General features: G+C 41.6%; 1 long non-coding RNA gene across 1 annotated transcript; it reads right to left on the reverse strand.

The window, feature by feature from the left end:
* Positions 1–1,352: 1,352 nt before the first annotated feature.
* Positions 1,353–23,247, reverse strand: LOC116371467 (uncharacterized). Its single transcript, XR_004208946.1, has 4 exons — positions 23,209–23,247; positions 8,925–9,326; positions 2,145–2,388; positions 1,353–2,031 (listed from the first exon to the last, which is right to left on the reverse strand). It is a non-coding gene; the product is annotated as an uncharacterized LOC116371467 (long non-coding RNA).
* Positions 23,248–23,308: the final 61 nt, after the last annotated feature.

The raw sequence follows: 23,308 nt of genomic DNA on the forward strand, positions 1-23,308 counted from the left end.
TCATTGATATAGGTTAGTATGGTATGGTAGTAGACCCAGCAGGTCATTGATATAGATTAGTATGGTTTGGTAGAAGACCCAACAGGTCATTGATATAGATTAGTATGGTTTGGTAGAAGACCCAGCAGGTCATTGATATAGATTAGTATGGTTTGGTAGAAGACCCAGCAGGTCATTGATATAGATTAGTATGGTATGGTAGAAGACCCAGCAGGTCATTGATATAGATTAGTATGATTTGGTAGAAGACCCAGCAGGTCATTGATATAGATTAGTATGGTATGGTAGAAGACCCAGCAGGTCATTTGATATAGATTAGTATGGTAGAAGACCCAGCAGGTCATTTGATATAGATTAGTATGGTAGAAGACCCAGCAGGTCATTGATATAGATTAGTATGGTTTGGTAGAAGACCCAGCAGATATAGATTAGTATGGCATGGTAGTAGACCCAGCAGGTCATTGATATAGATTAGTATGGTAGAAGACCCAGCAGGTCATTGATATAGATTAGTATGGTAGAAGACCCAGCAGGTCATTTGATATAGATTAGTATGGTAGAAGACCCAGCAGGTCATTTGATATAGATTAGTATGGTAGAAGACCCAGCAGGTCATTGATATAGATTAGTATGGTATGGTAGAAGACCCAGCAGGTTATTGATATATATTAGTATGGTTTGGTAGAAGACCCAGCAGGTTATTGATATAGATTAGTATGGTAGTAGACCCAGCAGGTCATTGATATAGATAAGTATGGTAGAAGACCCAGCAGGTCATTGATATAGATTAGCATGGTATGGTAGAAGACCCAGCAGGTCATTGATATAGATTAGTATGGTAGAAGACCCAGCAGGTCATTGATATAGATTAGTATGGTATGGTAGAAGACCCAGCAGGTTATTGATATAGATTAGTATGGTATGGTAGAAGACCCAGCAGGTTATTGATATAGATTAGTATGGTATGGTAGAAGACCCAGCAGGTCATTGATATAGATTAGTATGGTATGGTAGAAGACCCAGCAGGTCATTGATATAGATTAGTATGGTAGTAGACCCAGCAGGTCATTGATATAGATTAGTATGGTATGGTAGAAGACCCAGCAGGTCATTGATATAGGTTAGTATGGTATGGTAGAAGACCCAGCAGGTTATTGATATAGATTAGTATGGTTTGGTAGAAGACCCAGCAGGTCATTGATATAGATTAGTATGGTTTGGTAGAAGACCCAGCAGGTCATTGATATAGATTAGTATGGTAGTAGACCCAGCAGGTCATTGATATAGATTAGTATGGTATGGTAGAAGAACCAGCAGGTCATTGATATAGATTAGTATGGTATGGTAGAAGAACCAGCAGGTCATTGATATAGATTAGTATGGTATGGTAGAAGAACCAGCAGGTCATTTGATATAGATTAGTATGGTAGAAGACCCAGCAGGTCATTGATATACATTAGGAATAACAAAGGTCTAATGATCAAACCCTCAACTCTGAACCTCGAAGCCAACAGAGTGTTAGTGTGGCTGTCAATGCAAGAATAACAAGTACAACAGGAAGTACAATTAACCTACACCTGCAAGTCTTTTCCCATATTAATGTAGTACCCTGGTGCAGTTCTCTGGAGTGACCATTATGGTTCTAGGTAGCACCTTCTTTACTAAGAGTTTAACTTATACAGCATGAATTGTCCTGTTCATTATTCATTAAATCTTCAGATGTTTTCTTTAGTTCCGAGTTCTTCTGCTTCAAATCTTCAGATGTTCTTTAGTTCTGAGTTCTTCTGCTTCAAATCTTCAGATGTTCTTTAGTTCTGAGTTCTTCTGCGTCAAATCTTCAGATGTTTTCTTTAGTTCTGAGTTCTTCTGCTTCAAGTCTTTATAGATATTTCTTTTAATTTGATCTAGCTCGTATATCCTCCTCAACAGTTCGTCAGAGTTTCCCTCAGAAAAATCGTCTTCCACTTTAAAAACTTGCATCTTCATCTTTTTACAGAAGCTCCCCCTTTCCTCCTCCTCAGTCTCCCTTTCCTAAACATGAAACAGTTACCAGTTCAGTCTTTTTAACTGAAATACGAAGAAATGTCCTATGAAATAGGAACATTTATCAACTTGGGGTCAAAGGTTAAATAACATAAAATTACCTCTTGATTTCTCTTTGTCATTCCAGCGTTGCCATGGTGGCCTTTGTGTCCCATGTCTCCAGTGACCTCGACCAGGGTGTGTGTCTGCATTGCTGGGACGACGTAGTGCTACCTGACGTGGCTCTCACAGTAAGGGGTAGCGTAGGTCAGACAGTCTAATGTCTCTTTAAGCCTCTGGGCTGGTTAGATATCAGTCAGTAGGATGCAGTGCTGGTCAGACAGTCTGGTCAGTTAGTACAGCAATCTAGTGGAAACAGACATTAAACATTTATATTATGTATGTGTACTATTGGCTGATTTTCCAGACACTGATCAAGCCTTGTCCTATAAAGTAGAAACACTTGATTCAACCTGTTTTTGTGCTTTGGGACTTGACAAATCTCGGGAATACCCATCGCTGTCCATGTTGCTGAATCCGTTTGTAGACTATTAACCTCTAGCATCGAGCAATCCCGTATCCGGGAGCGTAATCATAGCCTCAAGCTCATTACCATAACGCAATGGTTCCTGTTCATGAAAATCGCAAATGAAATTACGTTTGTTAACAACACTGTCATCTCAGATTTTCTAAATATGCTTTTCAACCATAGCTACACAAGCATTTGTGTAAGAGTATTGATAGCTAGCATAGCATTAAGCCTAGCATTCAGCAGGCAACATTTTCACAAAAACAAGAAAAGCATTCAAATAAAATCATTTACCTTTGAAGAACTTCAGATGTTTTCAATGACGAGACTCTGTTAGATAGCAAATGTTCATTTTTTCCAAAAAGATTATTTGTGTAAGAGAAATAGCTCCGTTTTGTTCATCACGTTTGGCTAAGAAAAAAAAACGAAAATGCAGACACTTACAACGCCGAACTTTTTTCCAAATTAGCTCCATAATAATCGACAGAAACATGGCAAACGTAGTTTAGAATCAATCCTCAAGGTGTTTTTCACAATTCTATTCGATGAAAAATCATTCCTTGCAGTCGGTTTCTCATCAGAGGCAAACAGAAAAATACTGCAGCTGGAGATTACGCAATAATTGCGACGGAGGACACCAAGCGACCACCTGGTAAATGTAGTCTCTTATGGTCAATCTTCCAATGATATGCCTACAAATACGTCACAATGCTGGAGACACCTTGGGGAAAACGTGGAAAAGGTAAGCTGACTCCTAGCTCCTCCACAGCCATATAAGGAGTCATTGCCATGAGGCGGTTTTAAAAAATGCGGCACTTTTTGATTGTATTTTTATCCGTTTTTTTTTCTGTAACATCAGTTCTGTGGCACTCACAGACAATATCTTTGCAGTTTTGGAAACGTCAGAGTGTCTTCTTTCCAAAGCTGTCAATTATATGCATAGTCGAGCATCTTTTCGTGACAAAATATCTTGTTTAAAACGGGAACGTTTTTCATCCACTGACCAAACGGTCTTCTCCTAATGCTAGCTGCAACACAGTTATCCACGAGGGGTATCTGTCGACCCCTTGAGAAAAAGAAGTTTCCGCAAGCACTGCGGCCGTCTCAGTGATAAAAGCATTGACTGGCAGAGTGTACACTGCTTCCGCTGACACATTTTCTGCTTTGTGGGAGACTGTCACCCCTTACAATGACACTAATGGCGTCAGTCTCACAACTGTCCCGATGACTCCCACTGGTGAAACACTTTGCGATATCACAGACAGATATCCTCGTCTCAGTTCGCAGGTACTGAAGAGGTTGCCACACATAGGAGCTGTGGTGACTAACAGGCCTCGACAACCACTGAGTGTTTTGAAGCACAAACACCAGGAGATTTGGTTGAATGGTTACAGCCAATCTAATAACAACTCGGCCGCTGACAACTCGTACATAGGGTCCGATCTTTTCGTTTGTGCCTTGGATACCAACACCAACCGTGATGAGCCTCATCGAGGCCAGTGGGGGGGTTGAGACTACGTGCAACACTGTACGAGGCCTCCAGAGCAGGAAACAAATCTAGTTGTAAACTTCCCCATGAGAACAGAGAGGAGAGGACAAACCCCTCGACGGGGATAACCTTGGAACACATCTGAGATATCACTGAGGTGTACCACACTGGTCGAAAAAGAAGTCCAGTGGACTTGTCCACCTCCAAAACAAATGGCAACAATAATAATTCCTAGCATGTGTAGTTTCAACTACAATGCAACTAGTAAAATGCTCTAATGTGTTCCGGTAGGATAACATTTCAGAGTAAACCAGTAGGACAACTGGTCCCCTTGAGTACCAGCTACCAATGCTAGCACAGTCAGTCCAGCCACAATCAGTAACAGGATTAGAGACCTCACAAAGTCAAATTGCTTTGATAACAGTGACAGAGGAGTGACAGAGGAGTGACAGAGGAGTTGGTAGTCACTCAGATTGCAGCACTGTTAGGGAATCTCCAGAACACTCTGATGGTCAAGAACTAATAAATAGAAACCTCCATTCAGGAGAAAAGTTATTGCCTGCTATATCAGTTCTGTTATACTCACATACATTATTTTAAGTTTTGGAAACTTTAGAGTGTTTGCTATCCTGTGTTTTCTAGCCTGAGTAACAGGCAGTTTACATTGGGCACCTCTTTCATCCAAACTTCCGAATCCAGCCAATTTGTATATTTCAGATTCATTATGGAGACTAGGGTTGGTGAACAAGAGCAAAGGACCGTGTGAAGATGCTGCAGGAAACAGGTACAAAAGTCCATGTCCATAGTAAAACGAGTCCTATATCGACGTAACCTGAAAGGCCGCTTAGCAAGGAAGAAGCCACTGTTCCAAAACCGCCATTAAAAATCCAGTATGGTTAGCAACTGCACATGGGGACCAAGATCATACTTTTTGTAGAAATGTCCTCTGGTCTGATGAAACAAAAATAGAACTGTTTGGCCATAGTGACCATCGTTATGTTTGGAGGAAAAAGGCAGAGGCTTGCAAGCCGAAGAACACCATCCCAACTGTGAAGCACAGGGGTGGCAGCATCATGTTGTGGGGGTGCTTTGCTGCAGGAGGGACTGGTGCATTTCACAAAATAGATGGCTTCATGAGGCAGGACAATTATGTGGATATATTGAAGCAACATCAAGACATCAGTCAGGAAGTTTAAGCTTGGTTGCAAATTGGTCTTCCAAATGGACAATGACCCCAAGCATACTTCCAATGTTGTGGAAAAATTAAGGACAACAAAGTCAAGGTATTGGAGTGGCCATCACAAAGCCCTGACCTCCATCCTACAGAAAATTGTTGGGCAGAACTGAAAAGGCGTGTGCGAGCAAGGAGGCCTACAAACCTGACTCAGTTACTCCAGCTCTGTCAAAAGGAATGGGCCAAAATTCACCCAAATTATTGTGGGAAGCTTGTGGAAGGTCACCCGAAGTGTTTGACCCAAGTTAAACCATTTTAAGGCAATGCTACCAAATACTAATTGAGTGTATGTAAACTTCTGACCCACTGGGAATGTGATAAATGTGATGAAAGCTGAAATAAATCATTCTCTACTATTTTTCTGACATTTCACATTCTTAAAATAAAGTGGTGATCCTAACTGACAGAATTTTAACTAGGAATTGTGAAAATCTGCATTTAAATGTATTTGGCTAAGGTGTATGTAAACTTCCGACTTCAACTGTATGTTCTACATACTCTAGAGGTCTTAACCTACTATAGTATGTTGTAGATATTTTAGTTCCCAGAGGTCTTAACCTAGAGGACTATAGATGTTGTAGATACTCTAGTCCCCAGAGGTCTTAACCTAGAGGAGTATAGATGTTGTAGATACTCTAGTCCCCAGAGGTCTTAACCTAGAGGACTATAGATGTTGTAGATACTCTAGTCCCCAGAGGTCTTAACCTAGAGGAGTATAGATGTTGTAGATACTCTAGTCCCCAGAGGTCTTAACCCAGAGGACTATAGATGTTGTAGATACTCTAGTCCCCAGAGGTCTTAACCCAGAGGACTATAGATGTTGTAGATACTCTAGTCCCCAGAGGTCTTAACCTAGAGGACTATAGTATATAGTATGTTGTAGATACTCTAGTCCCCAGAGGTCTTAACCTAGAGGAGTATAGTATGTTGTAGATACTCTAGTCCCCAGAGGTCTTAACCTAGAGGAGTATAGATGTTGTAGATACTCTAGTCCCCAGAGGTCTTAACCTAGAGGACTATAGTATGTTGTAGATACTCTAGTCCCCAGAGGTCTTAGCCTACAGAAGGACTATAGTATGTTGTAGATACTCTAGTCCCCAGAGGTCTTAACCCAGAGGACTATAGATGTTGTAGATACTCTAGTCCCCAGAGGTCTTAGCCTACAGAAGGACTATAGTATGTTGTAGATACTCTAGTCCCCAGAGGTCTTAGCCTACAGAAGGACTATAGTATGTTGTAGATACTCTAGTCCCCAGAGGTCTTAACCCAGAGGACTATAGATGTTGTAGATACTCTAGTCCCCAGAGGTCTTAACCTAGAGGACTATAGTATGTTGTAGATACTCTAGTCCCCAGAGGTCTTAACCTACAGAAGGACTATAGTATGTTGTAGATACTCTAGTCCCCAGAGGTCTTAACCTACAGAAGGACTATAGTATGTTGTAGATACTCTAGTCCCCAGAGGTCTTAACCTAGAGGACTATAGTATGTTGTAGATACTCTAGTCCCCAGAGGTCTTAACCTACAGAAGGACTATAGTATGTTGTAGATACTCTAGTCCCCAGAGGTCTTAGCCTACAGAAGGACTATAGTATGTTGTAGATACTCTAGTCCCCAGAGGTCTTAACCTAGAGGACTATAGTATGTTGTAGATACTCTAGTCCCCAGTGGTCTTAACCTACAGAAGGACTATAGTATGTTGTAGATACTCTAGTCCCCAGAGGTCTTAGCCTACAGAAGGACTATAGTATGTTGTAGATACTCTAGTCCCCAGAGGTCTTAGCCTACAGAAGGACTATAGTATGTTGTAGATACTCTAGTCCCCAGAGGTATAGTATGTTGTAGATACTCTAGTCCCCAGAGGTCTTAGCCTACAGAAGGACTATAGTATGTTGTAGATACTCTAGTCCCCAGAGGTATAGTATGTTGTAGATACTCTAGTCCCCAGAGGTATAGTATGTTGTAGATACTCTAGTCCCCAGAGGTCTTAACCTACAGAAGGACTATAGTATGTTGTAGATACTCTAGTCCCCAGAGGTCTTAACCTACAGAAGGACTATAGTATGTTGTAGATACTCTAGTCCCCAGAGGTCTTAGCCTACAGAAGGACTATAGTATGTTGTAGATACTCTAGTCCCCAGAGGTATAGTATGTTGTAGATACTCTAGTCCCCAGAGGTATAGTATGTTGTAGATACTCTAGTCCCCAGAGGTCTTAGCCTACAGAAGGACTATAGTATGTTGTAGATACTCTAGTCCCCAGAGGTATAGTATGTTGTAGATACTCTAGTCCCCAGAGGTATAGTATGTTGTAGATACTCTAGTCCCCAGAGGTATAGTATGTTGTAGATACTCTAGTCCCCAGAGGTATAGTATGTTGTAGATACTCTAGTCCCCAGAGGTATAGTATGTTGTAGATACTCTAGTCCCCAGAGGTATAGTATGTTGTAGATACTCTAGTCCCCAGAGGTATAGTATGTTGTAGATACTCTAGTCCCCAGAGGTATAGTATGTTGTAGATACTCTAGTCCCCAGAGGTATAGTATGTTGTAGATACTCTAGTCCCCAGAGGTATAGTATGTTGTAGATACTCTAGTCCCCAGAGGTATAGTATGTTGTAGATACTCTAGTCCCCAGAGGTATAGTATGTTGTAGATACTCTAGTCCCCAGAGGTATAGTATGTTGTAGATACTCTAGTCCCCAGAGGTATAGTATGTTGTAGATACTCTAGTCCCCAGAGGTATAGTATGTTGTAGATACTCTAGTCCCCAGAGGTATAGTATGTTGTAGATACTCTAGTCCCCAGAGGTATAGTATGTTGTAGATACTCTAGTCCCCAGAGGTATAGTATGTTGTAGATACTCTAGTCCCCAGAGGTATAGTATGTTGTAGATACTCTAGTCCCCAGAGGTATAGTATGTTGTAGATACTCTAGTCCCCAGAGGTATAGTATGTTGTAGATACTCTAGTCCCCAGAGGTATAGTATGTTGTAGATACTCTAGTCCCCAGAGGTATAGTATGTTGTAGATACTCTAGTCCCCAGAGGTATAGTATGTTGTAGATACTCTAGTCCCCAGAGGTATAGTATGTTGTAGATACTCTAGTCCCCAGAGGTATAGTATGTTGCTCAAACTGGAGCTCCAAGGCATGCATATAAATCACTAAGCAGCAACCTCCGAAGACGTGTGCTTTTGCGTGTATCGTTTTATCAGTAGAACGTCATCAATGATGTCCAAAACTTAAATTTGGTCACATGCCTTTTCAAACTGTGTTGCAAAATGCCAGATCCCACTGATTTCGCTGTGGTTCTGGTGCTTTCTTTCAATTAAGATGCACAAACACCGACCTCTGGAAGCCACACTTAAACATTTAGTTAGGATGTTGTATCTTAGCAGGTAAAGTAGGAAACATTCTGGGACGTCGGATTTATTATTATTATGTAAAACATTTGTTTATATTGTAATATATTGTAAAAAAAAAGTCGGCCAGAGTTGACGTGTTCCATCGTTCAAACAAAGAGATGCCTCCCTGACCACCAGTGTGTTTGGATATAATGATGACAACCAGAACATGTCAAGTCATTGATCATTGATCATCAAGTCATTTAATTTCTCTACACACTTTACAATAATCCCTGGGAAGATTCTTACCTTGTAGCCTGAATTCACAACCAGAACATGTCAAGTCATTGAGATATTTTCCGTTGTGCTGAGAGATCACCTTCCTGAAGACAAGTGTCTCTGTATCTATATTCTAGGTTCAGTTGATCTTTGGATGCAATAATATCTGGTCAAAGTCTAGTGACACAACACCATAGTATATCATAACCATAACAGCAGTTTAACCTTTGGCCAGTAAAGGCCACGGCATATAATACCATGTAGAATCATAATCATCAGAGTGGCGCAGTGGTCTAAGACACTGCATCTCAGTGGTTGAGGTGTCACTACAGACACCCTGGTTTGAATCCAGGCTGTATCACAACCGGCTGTGAACTGAGAACTGAGGCCAACACTTTACAGGATGTGTTTCTGAGTTTACAGCCAGTGAGTCTGAAACACAGAGAAATACAATGACAGACAGATTGTATTCAAATGTTACACTGTAACCTGTGCACAAATAATGTGTTGGGTTTGACCTCAGAGCTGAGACCAGAGAAGCACAGCCTTCCTCTGTGACTAGACAGCCTGACAGCCTGCAAAGAGTCAAATCATATTAAAATCACACTGATATTCTTTGGTGGTGAAAATAGTGACAGTATATTTTTTTTGAATTTTCAGATATATCAGTGTCCTGAAACCTTCCATATCTATTCATTTATGAATGTATCATTATTATAAATGACACATTTTCCAACTACTTTAATACACTATAAGTAAATGTGTCAGAATACTTATCACTTCTTCAAATAGGGAGACGAGAAACAAAGTGTTTTCATTTCTAAACAGTGAAACAGATATGTATTAAAATATCCTCAAATAAAAGGTGACATTATAAACTGTATGGTGTGGACTGTATACTCAATACAATCTAAATCTGATACCTCACTGTCTAAATAGATATGGTGTGGACTGTATACTCAATACAATCTAAATCTGATTCCTCACTGTCTAAATAGATATGGTGTGGACTGTATACTCAATACAATCTGATACCTCACTGTCTAAATAGATATGGTGTGGACTGTATACTCAATACAATCTGATACCTCACTGTCTAAATAGATATGGTGTGGACTGTATACTCAATACAATCTGATACCTCACTGTCTAAATAGATATGGTGTGGACTGTATACTCAATACAATCTAAATCTGATACCTCACTGTCTAAATAGATATGGTGTGGACTGTATACTCAATACAATCTGATACCTCACTGTCTAAATAGATATGGTGTGGACTGTATACTCAATACAATCTAAATCTGATACCTCACTGTCTAAATAGATATGGTGTGGACTGTATACTCAATACAATCTAAATCTGATACCTCACTGTCTAAATAGATATGGTGTGGACTGTATACTCAATACAATCTGATACCTCACTGTCTAAATAGATATGGTGTGGACTGTATACTCAATACAATCTAAATCTGATACCTCACTGTCTAAATAGATATGGTGTGGACTGTATACTCAATACAATCTAAATCTGATACCTCACTGTCTAAATAGATATGGTGTGGACTGTATACTCAATACAATCTAAATCTGATACCTCACTGTCTAAATAGATATGGTGTGGACTGTATACTCAATACAATCTGATACCTCACTGTCTAAATAGATATGGTGTGGACTGTAAACTCAATACAATCTAAATCTGATACCTCACTGTCTAAATAGATATGTTGTGGACTGTATACTCAATACAATCTAAATCTGATACCTCACTGTCTAAATAGATATGGTGTGGACTGTATACTCAATACAATCTAAATCTGATTCCTCACTGTCTAAATAGATATGGTGTGGACTGTATACTCAATACAATCTAAATCTGATACCTCACTGTCTAAATAGATATGGTGGGGACTGTAAACTCAATACAAATTTATTTTTTATATTTTATTTCCAGAACATAATTAGCATATAACATATAATAATAAATAATATAATATAAAATAAACCTTTGGCCAGTAAACACCATGGCATACTATAACATGTAGAATCATTATGATCCCGAGTGGCACAAAACACATTGGGAGTGATCTTAGACCATTCCTCCATTCAGAATCCTTCCAAATTGCCAACTACAGGAAGGTAAAGACAGTGGTGGAATAAGTACTCAATTGTCATACCTGAGTAAAAGTAAACGTACCTGAACAGAACTCTAGTAAAAGTAGTAAAACTAGTAAACTCTAGTAAAAGTGAAAGTTACTCAGTAAAATACTACTTGAGTTAAAGTCTAAAAGGTTCTGGCATTAAATGTACTTAAGTACAGTGGTAGAAAAAGTTGAGTAAAAGTAAATGCTATTCATCAAGTTCCTTCTATTAAGCCAACCAGACGGTAGGATTTTCCTATTATTTGTAATTACGGACAGACAGGCGCACACCAACACTCAGACATCATTTACAAACACAGTAGCTGTGTTTTCTGCGTCCGCCAGATCAGAGGCAGTAGGGATGACAAGGCTTTATATTGATAGGTGCCATCACCTTTTAGGTGTCAGGTATGGAGTCAAAAGGGCATTATTTTCTCATTAAAAGTTGTCAGAAATATAAATAGTAAAATAAAGTAGAGATACTCCAAAAACACTACTTAAGTTTTAATGAAGTACTTTACACCACTGGGTCCCTGTGTTGAATCTGTGAATCTGGGTAAAGGTACACATACACACAAAACAAAGAAACAAACTTCCCTAATTGAAGGGAGGCTTGAATCTTAGTCATTTACACACCGTCTCTGACTACTATCCCAACTACAACATCCTACATTAATAATCCCTGGTAAGATCCTTACTATCCCAACTACAACATTCTACATTAATAATCCCTGGTAAGATCCTTACTATCCCAACTACAACATCCTACATTAATAATCCCTGGTAAGATCCTTACTATCCCAACTACAACATCCTACATTAATAATCCCTGCTAGGATCCTTACTATCCCAACTACAACATCCTACCAACATCCTACATAAATAATCCCTGGTAGGATCCTTACTATCCCAACTACAACATTCTACCAACATCCTACATAAATAATCCCTGGTAGGATCCTTACTATCCCAACTACAACATCCTACATTAATAATCCCATGTAAGATCCTTACTATCCCAACTACAACATCCTACATTAATAATCCCTGCTAGGATCCTTACTATCCCAACTACAACATTCTACCAACATCCTACATAAATAATCCCTGGTAGGATCCTTACTATCCCAACTACAACATCCTACATTAATAATCCCTGGTAAGATCCTTACTATCCCAACTACAACATCCTACATTAATAATCCCTGGTAAGATCCTTACTATCCCAACTTCAACATTCTACCAACATCCTACATAAATAATCCCTGGTAGGATCCTTACTATCCCAACTACAACATCCTACATTAATAATCCCTGGTAAGATCCCTACTATCCCAACTACAACATCCTACATTAATAATCCCTGGTAAGATCCTTACTATCCCAACTTCAACATTCTACCAACATCCTACATAAATAATCCCTGGTAGGATCCTTACTATCCCAACTACAACATTCTACCAACATCCTACATAAATAATCCCTGGTAGGATCCTTACTATCCCAACTACAACATCCTACATTAATAATCCCTGGTAAGATCCTTACTATCCCAACTACAACATCCTACATTAATAATCCCTGGTAAGATCCTTACTATCCCAACTTCAACATTCTACCAACATCAGACATGAATAATCCCTGGTAGGATCCTTACTATCCCAACTACAACATCCTACCAACATCCTACATGAATAATCCCTGGTAAGATCCTTACTATCCCAACTACAACATCCTACATAAATAATCCCTGGTAAGATCCTTACTATCCCAACTACAACATCCTACATTAATAATCCCTGGTAAGATCCTTACTATCCCAACTACAACATCCTACATTAATAATCCCTGGTAAGATCCTTACTATCCCAACTACAACATCCTACATTAATAATCCCTGGTAAGATCCTTACTATCCCAACTACAACATCCTACCAACATCCTACATAAATAATCCCTGGTAAGATCCTTACTATCCCAACTACAACATTCTACCAACATCCTACATTAATAATCCCTGGTAAGATCCTTACTATCCCAACTACAACATACTACATTAATAATCCCTGGTAGGATCCTTACTATCCCAACTACAACATTCTACCAACATCCTACATAAATAATCCCTGGTAGGATCCTTACTATCCCAACTTCAACATTCTACCAACATCAGACATGAATAATCCCTGGTAAGATCCTTACTATCCCAATGTCAACATTCTACCAACATCCTACATAAATAATCCCTGGTAGGATCCTTACTATCCCAACTTCAACATTCTACCAACATCAGACATGAATAATCCCTGGTAAGATCCTTACTATCCCAATGTCAACATTCTACCAACATCCTACATAAATACTCCCTGGTAGGATCCTTTCTACTATTCTAACTACAACATTCACCAACATCCTACATGAATAATGCCTGGTAGGATCCTTACTATCCTAATATCAACATTCTACCAATCCTACATGAATAATGCCTGGTAGGATCCTTACTATCCTAATATCAACATTCTACCAATCCTACATGAATAATCCCTGGTAGGATCCTTACCTTGCAGCCTGAATTCAAAACCAGAATCTTTGTGCTGAGAAAGAAAAGTTTATTCACCTCCCCAAAGTCAAGAGAATTGGTATCATTTGTGTTACTGATTAACTTATGTCAGCATCATTTCTGGCAAAGTCTTGTGACAGTGACCCCATGTCAGCATCATCAGAAAACTAGTTAAAGCTGTTTATGAGAAAAGCCAAGGGTTTACATGTCACGAATCCCGCTTCCTGAGTCTGTGTTTGCCTGTGTTTCTGTCCTGGAGTGTGTTTCCGGTGTCCTGGAACGCACCCTGTCTGGTTGCCGGGCGAATTAGCTTGTTGGGAGATCATGTTCACCCGCACCTGTATCCCATCAGTAATCTGCACACCTGTCCTGATCATCACCTCTCCTCTTCAAAAGCTCTGACCTGACATCCATTCCCTGCCGGATCGTTAGCCATGAACAGTATGTTGTGCCCACGAACCAGCCTCCAGTTTATAGAGTTTGTTTTGTTTTGTTTTGTACGTCTTGCTTGCCTTTAACTTACCGCCGTTTGTTTTGTCTACAGCCATTCACCCGGAACCCATACCCCATCCATGTCTGCTCGTCGCCAGTGTGTTGTTATCCATTGGATCTGCCTATCCACTCCCATCAACCCACCTCCGCTGCCCGCTCCTCCACCCGGAACTATCTACCTCCACGTTCTCATTAATTAATAAATACTCACCATCTTTATACTCACCTTATCTTGGTCTGCTTCTGGGTCCAATTCTGGTAAACCCTGACATTACAATCTGTCATAATCGTGTGTATAGGTGGCAGGGAAGTCAGGCAGTCCACTAAACCTACTCCAAACACTATATGTGCATAAATAACAAATGGGTACGAGGACCTGTCGCGAACCTATACAACTCTGACTTAAAACAATCTCTGACAAAGACAAGAGGGGAAACAGAGGGTTAAATACACACGGATGATGAATGAGATTGAAAACAGGTGTGTAAGAAGACAAGACAAAACCAATGGAAAATGAAAAATGGATCAATGATGGCTAGAAGACCGGTGACGTCGACCACCGAACAAGGAGAGGAAACGACTTTGGTAAAAGTCGTGACAACAATCAAATCGCTGTGTAGCTGCTTTCCTGCAGTCAAATTACCTAGTGACCTCATGGTGGAATGTTATTCATATTGTATCATTATTACCTAGTGACCTCATGGTGGAATGTTATTCATATTGTATAATTATTACCTAGTGACCTCATGGTGGAATGTTATTCATATTGTATCATTATTACCTAGTGACCTCATGGTGGAATGTTATTCATACAGTATCATTATTACCTAGTGACCTCATGGTGGAATGTTATTCATATTGTATCATTATTACCTAGTGACCTCATGGTGGAATGTTATTCATATTGTATCATTATTACCTAGTGACCTCATGGTGGAATGTTATTCATATTGTATCATTATTACCTAGTGACCTCATGGTGGAATGTTATTCATATTGTATCATTATTACCTAGTGACCTCATGGTGGAATGTTATTCATATTGTATCATTATTACCTAGTGACCTCACGGTGGAATGTTATTCATATTGTATCATTATTACCTAGTGACCTCATGGTGGAATGTTATTCATATTGTATCATTATTACCTAGTGACCTCATGGTGGAATGTCATTCATATTGTATCATTATTACCTAGTGACCTCATGGTGGAATGTTATTCATATTGTATCATTATTACCTAGTGACCTCATGGTGGAATGTTATTCATATTGTATCATTATTACCTAGTGACCTCATGGAGAGCAGAGAACAGAGAGAGTGGGTAGAGAGAGCAGAGAGAGCAGAGAGAACAGAGGGAAGAGAGAGAGCAGAGAACAGAGAGAAGAGAGAGAGAGCAGACAGAGTAGAGGGAGAGAGAGAGCAGAGAGAGAGAGCAGAGAATAGAGAGCAGAGAACATAAAGAAGAGAGAGCAGAGAGAGAGAGAGCAGAGAGAGAGACAGCAGATAACAAGAGCAGAAAGAGAGAGAGCAGAGAAAAGCGAGAAAGCAGAGAGAGCAAATAGAGAAGGCAGAGGGAGAGAGAAGAGAGAGAGAGCAGAGAGGGCAGAAAGAGAGTGCAGAGAGAGAGAGCAGAGAGCAGAAAGAGAGGCAGAGAGAGAGAGCAGAGAGAGAGAGCAGAGAGAGAGCGAGCAGAGAGCAGGCTGAGAGAGCAGAGAGAGAGCGGAGAGCAGAGAGAGCAGAGAGCGAGCAGAGAGAGAGAGCGAGCAGAGAGAGAGCAGAGAGAAGAGAGAGAGTAGAGAGGGCAGAGAGCGCAGAGATAGCAGATAAAATAGAGAGCAGCAGAGCAGAGAGTGCAGAGGGAGAGAGAGAGCAGAGAACAAAGAGAAGAGAGATAGAGAGCAGAGAGAGCAAAGGTAGAAAGAGAGAGAGAGAGAGAGCAGAGAACAGAGAGAGAGCAGAGAGAGCAGAGAACAGAGAAAGCAGAGAGAGAAGAGAGAGAGCAGAGTGAGCAGAAAGAGCAGAGAGAGCAGAGAAAAGAGAGAGCAGAGCAGAGAGAGCAGAGTGAGAGAACAGAGAGGGAGAGAGAGCAGAGGGAGAGAGCAGAGAGGGCAGAGAGAGAGAACAGAGAGGGCAGAGAGAGCAGAGAAAAGAGAGACAGATCAGGGAGAGCAGAGGGCAGAGAGAGCAGAGGGAGAGAGAGAAAGCAGAGAGATCAGAGGAAGTGAGAGAGCAGAGAACAGAGAGAAGTCTGTTGCTATAGTGACCCTGCATCACAACACTACATTGCTATAGTGACCCTGCATCACAACACTACGTTGCTATAGTGACCCTGCCTCACAACACTACGTTGCTATAGTGACCCTGCCTCACAACACTATGTTGCTATAGTGACCCTGCATCACAACACTACGTTGCTATAGTGACCCTGCATCACAACACTACGTTGCTATAGTGACCCTGCATCACAACACTCTGTTGCTATAGTAACCCTGCATCAATCACAACACTCTGTTTCTATATCAAATCAAATCAAATTTATTTATATAGCCCTTCGTACATCAGCTGATATCTCAAAGTGCTGTACAGAAACCCAGCCTAAAACCCCAAACAGCAAGCAATGCAGGTGGAGAAGCACGAGAGGGCAGAGAGAGCAGAGAAAAGAGAGACAGATCAGGGAGAGCAGAGGGCAGAGAGAGCAGAGGGAGAGAGAGAAAGCAGAGAGATCAGAGGAAGTGAGAGAGCAGAGAACAGAGAGAAGTCTGTTGCTATAGTGACCCTGCATCACAACACTCTGTTGCTATAGTAACCCTGCATCACAACACTCTGTTGCTATAGTAACCCTGCATCACAACACTCTGTTGCTATAGTAACCCTGCATCTCAACACTCTGTTGCTATAGTAACCCTGCATCACAACACTCTGTTGCTATAGTGACCCTGCATCTCAACACTCTGTTGTACTAATTGTACAATTTGTTTAATTCTATTCCACATATTTAATTGTTTTGTATTTCATTTCATATTTGTTTCATGTTTCAACCAGTCGCAGGTTAACATCAACCTGACAGAGGAAACGTTAAATCAATAAACAAACTGTTTTCACAATTAACAGCCTTTTCTTGTTTCAGGTATGTTTTATTATGAACAGTACAATATATCCTTGTTTACTTGTACAACTATGGAGCGTATGTCCATATATAATTATACAACTATGGAGCGTATGTCCATATATAATTATATATAATTATACAACTATGGAGCGTATGTCCATATATAATTATATATAATTGTATAATTAGTTTTTCAACATAAAAGACAACACAAGATTCCATTGGTATTTTAACAGTGTTGTTGTAAGAGGTCCTCACAACTATAGAAAGATGCGTATGTGTGTGTGTGTCCAGAATGTGTGTGTGTGTGTGTGTCCAGAGTGTGAGTGTGTGTGTCCAGAGTGTGTGTGTGTGTGTGTCCAGAGTGTGTGTGTGTCCAGAGTGTGTGTGTGTGTGTGTCCAGAGTGTGTGTGTGTCCAGAGTGTGTGTGTCCAGAGTGTGTGTGTGTGTGTCCAGAGTGGTGTGTCCAGAGTGTGTGTGTCCAGAGTGTGTGTGTGTGTGTCCAGAGTGTGTGTGTCCAGAGTGTGTGTGTGTGTGTCCAGAGTGTGTGTGTGTGTGTCCAGAGTGTGTGTGTGTCCAGAGTGTGTGTGTGTCCAGAGTGTGTGTGTGTGTGTCCAGAGTGTGTGTGTCCAGAGTGTGTGTGTGTGTGTCCAGAGTGTGTGTGTCCAGAGTGTGTGTGTGTGTGTCCAGATTGTGTGTGTGTGTCCAGTGTGTGTGTGTGTGTCCAGAGTGTGTGTGTGTGTCCAGTGTGTGTGTGTGTGTGTGTGTGTCCAGAGTGTGTGTGTGTGTAGAATGTGTGTGTCCTGAGTGTGTGTGTGTGTCCAGAGTGTGTGTGTGTGTAGAATGTGTGTGTCCTGAGTGTGTGTGTGTGTGTCCAGAGTGTGTGTGTGCCCAGAGTGTGTGTGTGTCCAGAGTGTGTGTGTGTGTGTCCAGATTGTGTGTCCAGAGTGTGTGTGTGTGTGTCCTGTGTGTGTGTGTGTCCAGTGTGTGTGTGTGTCCAGTGTGTGTGTGTGTCCAGAGTGTGTGTGTGTCCAGAGTGTGTGTGTGTGTGTGTGTCCAGATTGTGTGTCCAGAGTGTGTGTGTGTGTCCAGATTGTGTGTCCAGAGTGTGTGTGTGTGTTTGTAAAGAGTGTGTGTGTGTCCAGAGTGTGTGTGTGTGTGTCCAGAGTGTGTGTGTGTGTCCAGAATGTGTGTGTGTGTCCAGTGTGTGTGTGTGTGTGTGTGTGTGTCCAGTGTGTGTGTGTGTGTGTGTGTCCAGTGTGTGTGTGTGTCCAGAGTGTGTGTGTGCCCAGAGTGTGTGTGTCCAGTGTGTGTCCTGTGTGTGTGTTTGTGTGTGTGTGTGTGTGTCCAGTGTGTGTGTGTGTCCAGTGTGTGTGTGTGTCCAGAGTGTGTGTTTGTCCTATGTGTGTGTGTCCAGTGTGTGTCCTGTCTGTGTGTGTGTGTCCAGTGTGTGTGTGTGTGTCCAGAGTGTGTGTGTGCGTGTCCACTGTGTGTGTGTATCCAGAGTGTGTGTGTCCAGTGTGTGTGTGTTCAGTGTGTGTGTCCTGTGTGTGTGTGTGTCCAATTGTTCAGTGTGTGTGTGTGTGTGTGTGTGTTCAGTGTGTGTGTGTGTGTGTTTGTGAGTCCAGTGTGTGTGTTTGTCCAGTGTGTGTGTGTGTGTCCAGAGTGTGTGTGTGTGTAGAATGTGTGTGTCCAGTGTGTGTGTGTGTGTGTCCAGTGTGTGTGTGTGTCCAGTGTGTGTGTGTGTCCAGAGTGTGTGTGTGCCCAGAGTGTGTGTGTGCCCAGAGTGTGTGTGTCCAGTGTGCGTGTGTGTCCTGTGTGTGTGTTTGTGTGTGTGTGTGTGTGTATTTGTCCAGTGTGTGTGTGTCCAGTGTGTGTGTGTGTCCAGTGTGTGTGTCCGGTGTGTGTGTGTGTGTCCAGTGTGTGTGTGTGTCCAGAGTGTGTGTGTGTCCAGAGTGTGTGTGTGTCCAGAGTGTGTGTGTGTCCAGAGTGTGTGTGTGCGTGTCCACTGTGTGTGTGTATCCAGAGTGTGTGTGTCCAGTGTGTGTGTGTTCAGTGTGTGTGTGTGTCCTGTGTGTGTGTGTGTCCAATTGTTCAGTGTGTGTGTGTGTGTGTGTGTTCAGTGTGTGTGTATGTGTGTGTGTGTGTATGTGTGTGTGTGTGTTTGTGAGTCCAGTGTGTGTGTTTGTCCAGTGTGTGTGTGTGTGTCCAATTGTGTGTGTGTGTGTGTGTGTTCAGTGTGTGTGTATGTGTGTGTGTGTGTATGTGTGTGTGTGTGTGTTTGTGAGTCCAGTGTGTGTGTTTGTCCAGTGTGTGTGTCCAATTGTGTGTGTGTGTGTGTGTGTTCAGTGTGTGTGTGTTAATGTGTGTGTTTGTCCAGTGTGTGTGTCTTTGTGTTTAGTGTGTGTGTGTGTGTTTGTCTTTATTATTTTCATTTTATTTACAGGTTCAGCTTAGCAGTTTATATTAGTGTTCAGTGTGTGTATGTCCAGTGTGTGTGTGTGTGTGTGTGTGGGTTATTATTTTAGGGACACTGAGTCACCATCATCACAAACCCTAAACCCTGGATAGAGGGGCTCAGTGAATGTGGAGGTGAATGTGATCAGGTGGGTCAGTGTGTCAGAGGAGGCTCTATAGAAGGACAGAGTGCCGGCTGGCCAGTCCAGATACACTCCTACTCTGTGGGAGCTGGAGGAGGGGACGTCTATGGTAGTGGAATTATTATTGTGACAGGCAGAGTAACTGTTGTCAGAGCAGTTCAGACTCCAGGACTTGTCATTGTCTCCAAGCCAACAGTCATAACCTCCTCCTCTCCTGCTGATTCCTTTATATGTCACTCCTATACCAGCCCCCCCACTCCACTCTACCTCCCAGTAACAGCACCCAGTCAGACCCTCTCTACACAGCACCTGTCTATAGTCCTCAAATCTCTCTGGGTGATCAGGATACGGCTGCTCCTCTCTCCTACATGTCACCTTTCTGTTCTCCTCAGACAGAGAGAGGAGTCTGTTTACTGTGTTTGGGTTCAGTGTGAGATCACAGACATCTGATGGATGAAACCAGACACAATATTAGAAATCATCATCATTCACATTAGAATGTTCACTCACTTTTCACTAATTCATTTAATGTAGATGTTTCTAGGTATCAAAAGGAGAAGTTAAGGTAACTTGAGACTTGTTGAATGATCATATGTTATACTGTATGGTAATATAAAACACACTGATTCCCATTAATTACACACACACACACACACACACCACACACACACACACACACACACACACACACACACACACACACACACACACACACACACACACACACACACACACACACACACACACACACACACACACACACACAAATCAACTCTTTGTAAACGTTGGTGTCCCTGATTTCTGCTTCTGTAGAACTACAGCTGATATTTAATATGACCAAGTCAGTAATGATGTTGGTCTTTGACTTAACTTGAATTAAGACTTATTCTTAGTCATATTCTTCACAGCAGTCAACACTCACATTTTCTAAGTCCAGGTTTCATTCTGTTCTCTCCACCATGTTCCACACTGTAGCGGTAAGCAGAAGAACAGACAGTCATTGAGGGATAAACACACACACACACACACACACACACACACACACACACACACACACACACACACACACACACACACTGGAAACACTGGACAGACACACACACACACACACACACACACACACAGGACACACACACACACACACACACACACACACACACACACACACACACACACTACTGTACTGTGTGTGTGTGTGTGTGTGTGTGTGTGTGTGTGTGTGTGTGTATACTGTGTGTGTGTGTGTACTGTGTGTGTGTGTATACTGTGTGTGTGTGTGTACTGTGTGTGTGTGTGTACTGTGTGTGCGTGTACTGTGTGTGTAAGTCCTGTGTGTGTGTCCAGTGTGTGTGTCATTGAGCATTGGACCCACAGACACACACACTGGACACACACACACACAGGACTTACACACACAGTACACACACACAGTACACACACACACACAGTATACACACACACACAGTACACACACACACACAGTATACACACACACACAGTACACACACACACAGTATACACACACACACACACACACACACACACACGTATATACGCCAAGCGAATGTTTGTCTGTGTGTGTGTGTGTACTGTGTGTGTGTGTGTGCGTGTGTCCAGTGTGTGTGTCTGTGGGTCCAATGCTCAATGACACACACACTGGACACACACACACCCACACACAGGAGACACACTCACACACGACACACACACACAGTACACACACACACACACAGTATACACACACACACAGTATACACACACACACAGTATACACACACACACACACGTATATACGCCAAGCGAATGTTTGTCTGTGTGTGTGTGTGTGTGTATACTGTGTGTGTGTGTGTACTGTGTGTGTGTGTGTGTGCGTGTGTGTGTGTGCGTGCGTGTACTGTGTGTGTAAGTCCTGTGTGTGTGTTTGTCCAGTGTGTGAGTGTGTGTGTGTGTCCAGTGTGTGTGTCTGTGGGTCCAATGCTCAATGACACACACACTGGACACACACACACCCACACACACACTGGAGACACACACAGCATATAACTTTGTCCAAGTGGTGGTCAGAATGTTTATCTTAACTAGCCTGATAAGTCCAACATGTCTGATATGAACATTGACATAAACCCTCTACATACTTGAGTTTCTCCAGTCTGCAGTGTGGATCCTCCAGTCCAGCAGAGAGCAATCTGACTCCTGAGTCTCCTGGGTGATTGTAGCTCAGGTCCAGCTCTCTCAGGTGTGAGGGGTTTGACCTCAGAGCTGAGACCAGAGAAGCACAGCCTTCCTCTGTGACTAGACAGTCTGACAGCCTGCAAAGAGTCAAATCATATTAAAATCACACTGATATTCTTTGGTGGTGAAAATAGTGGCAGTATATTTTTTCAGCATATTCAGATATATCAGTGTTCTGAAACCTGCCATATCTATTCGTAAAATAGTGTATCATCATAAAAAATGACAAATGATCAAAGTATTGCCTGCAGATAGAAACATGTCTAGTACAAATATTATAGTAGACTGACCAGACCAGTTTAAAAAGCAGAATCAGTCAGATATATCAGTGTCCTGAAACCTTCCATATCTATTCAGAAATTAATGGTTTGGAAATCAAATGTTTCATATGAATGCATTAATGCATTTGTTTTGGATATATTTTATGTTTTGTCGATTATTAACTGAATAGTGGATGACCTCTTACCATTACCAATAACAGAGGCTACAACAAAACATGCTAACCTCTCACCATTACCAATAACAGAGGCTACAACAAAACGTGCTAACCTTTCACCATTACCAATAACAGAGGCTACAACAAAACATACTAACCTCTCACCATTACCAATAACAGAGGTTACAACAAAACATGCTAACCTCTCACCATTACCAATAACAGAGGTTACAACAAAACATGCTAACCTCTCACCATTACCAATAACAGAGGCTACAACAAAACATGCTAACCTCTCACCATTACCAATAACAGAGGCTACAACAAAACATGTTAACCTCTCACCATTACCAATAACAGAGGCTACAACAAAACATGCTAACCTCTCACCATTACCAATAACAGAGGCTACAACAAAACATACTAACCTCTCACCATTACCAATAACAGAGGATACAACAAAACATGCTAACCTCTCACCATTACCAATAACAGAGACTACAACAAAACATACTAACCTCTCACCATTATCCTCAAATAAAAGGTGACATTCTGTACTGTCTCCTAATATGAAACATTATATCTCAAATCCAAAATGCTGGAGCAAAGCACCACATTTAAAACTGTAAGCTTCACTGTCCAAACACATATGGTGTGGACTATGTGTGTCTGGTAAACACATGTGGATCTGGTGAACAGTTATCACTTGTTGACCAACTACAGGAATACTGACCTCAGAGTCTCCAGTTTACAGTGGGGATTCCCCAGTCCATTAGAGAGCAGCTCCACTCCTGAATCCTTCAGGTCATTGTTACTCAGATCCAGCTCTCTCA

This window comes from Oncorhynchus kisutch, unplaced genomic scaffold (assembly GCF_002021735.2).
Source record: "Oncorhynchus kisutch isolate 150728-3 unplaced genomic scaffold, Okis_V2 scaffold3257, whole genome shotgun sequence".
NCBI lineage: Eukaryota > Metazoa > Chordata > Actinopteri > Salmoniformes > Salmonidae > Oncorhynchus > Oncorhynchus kisutch.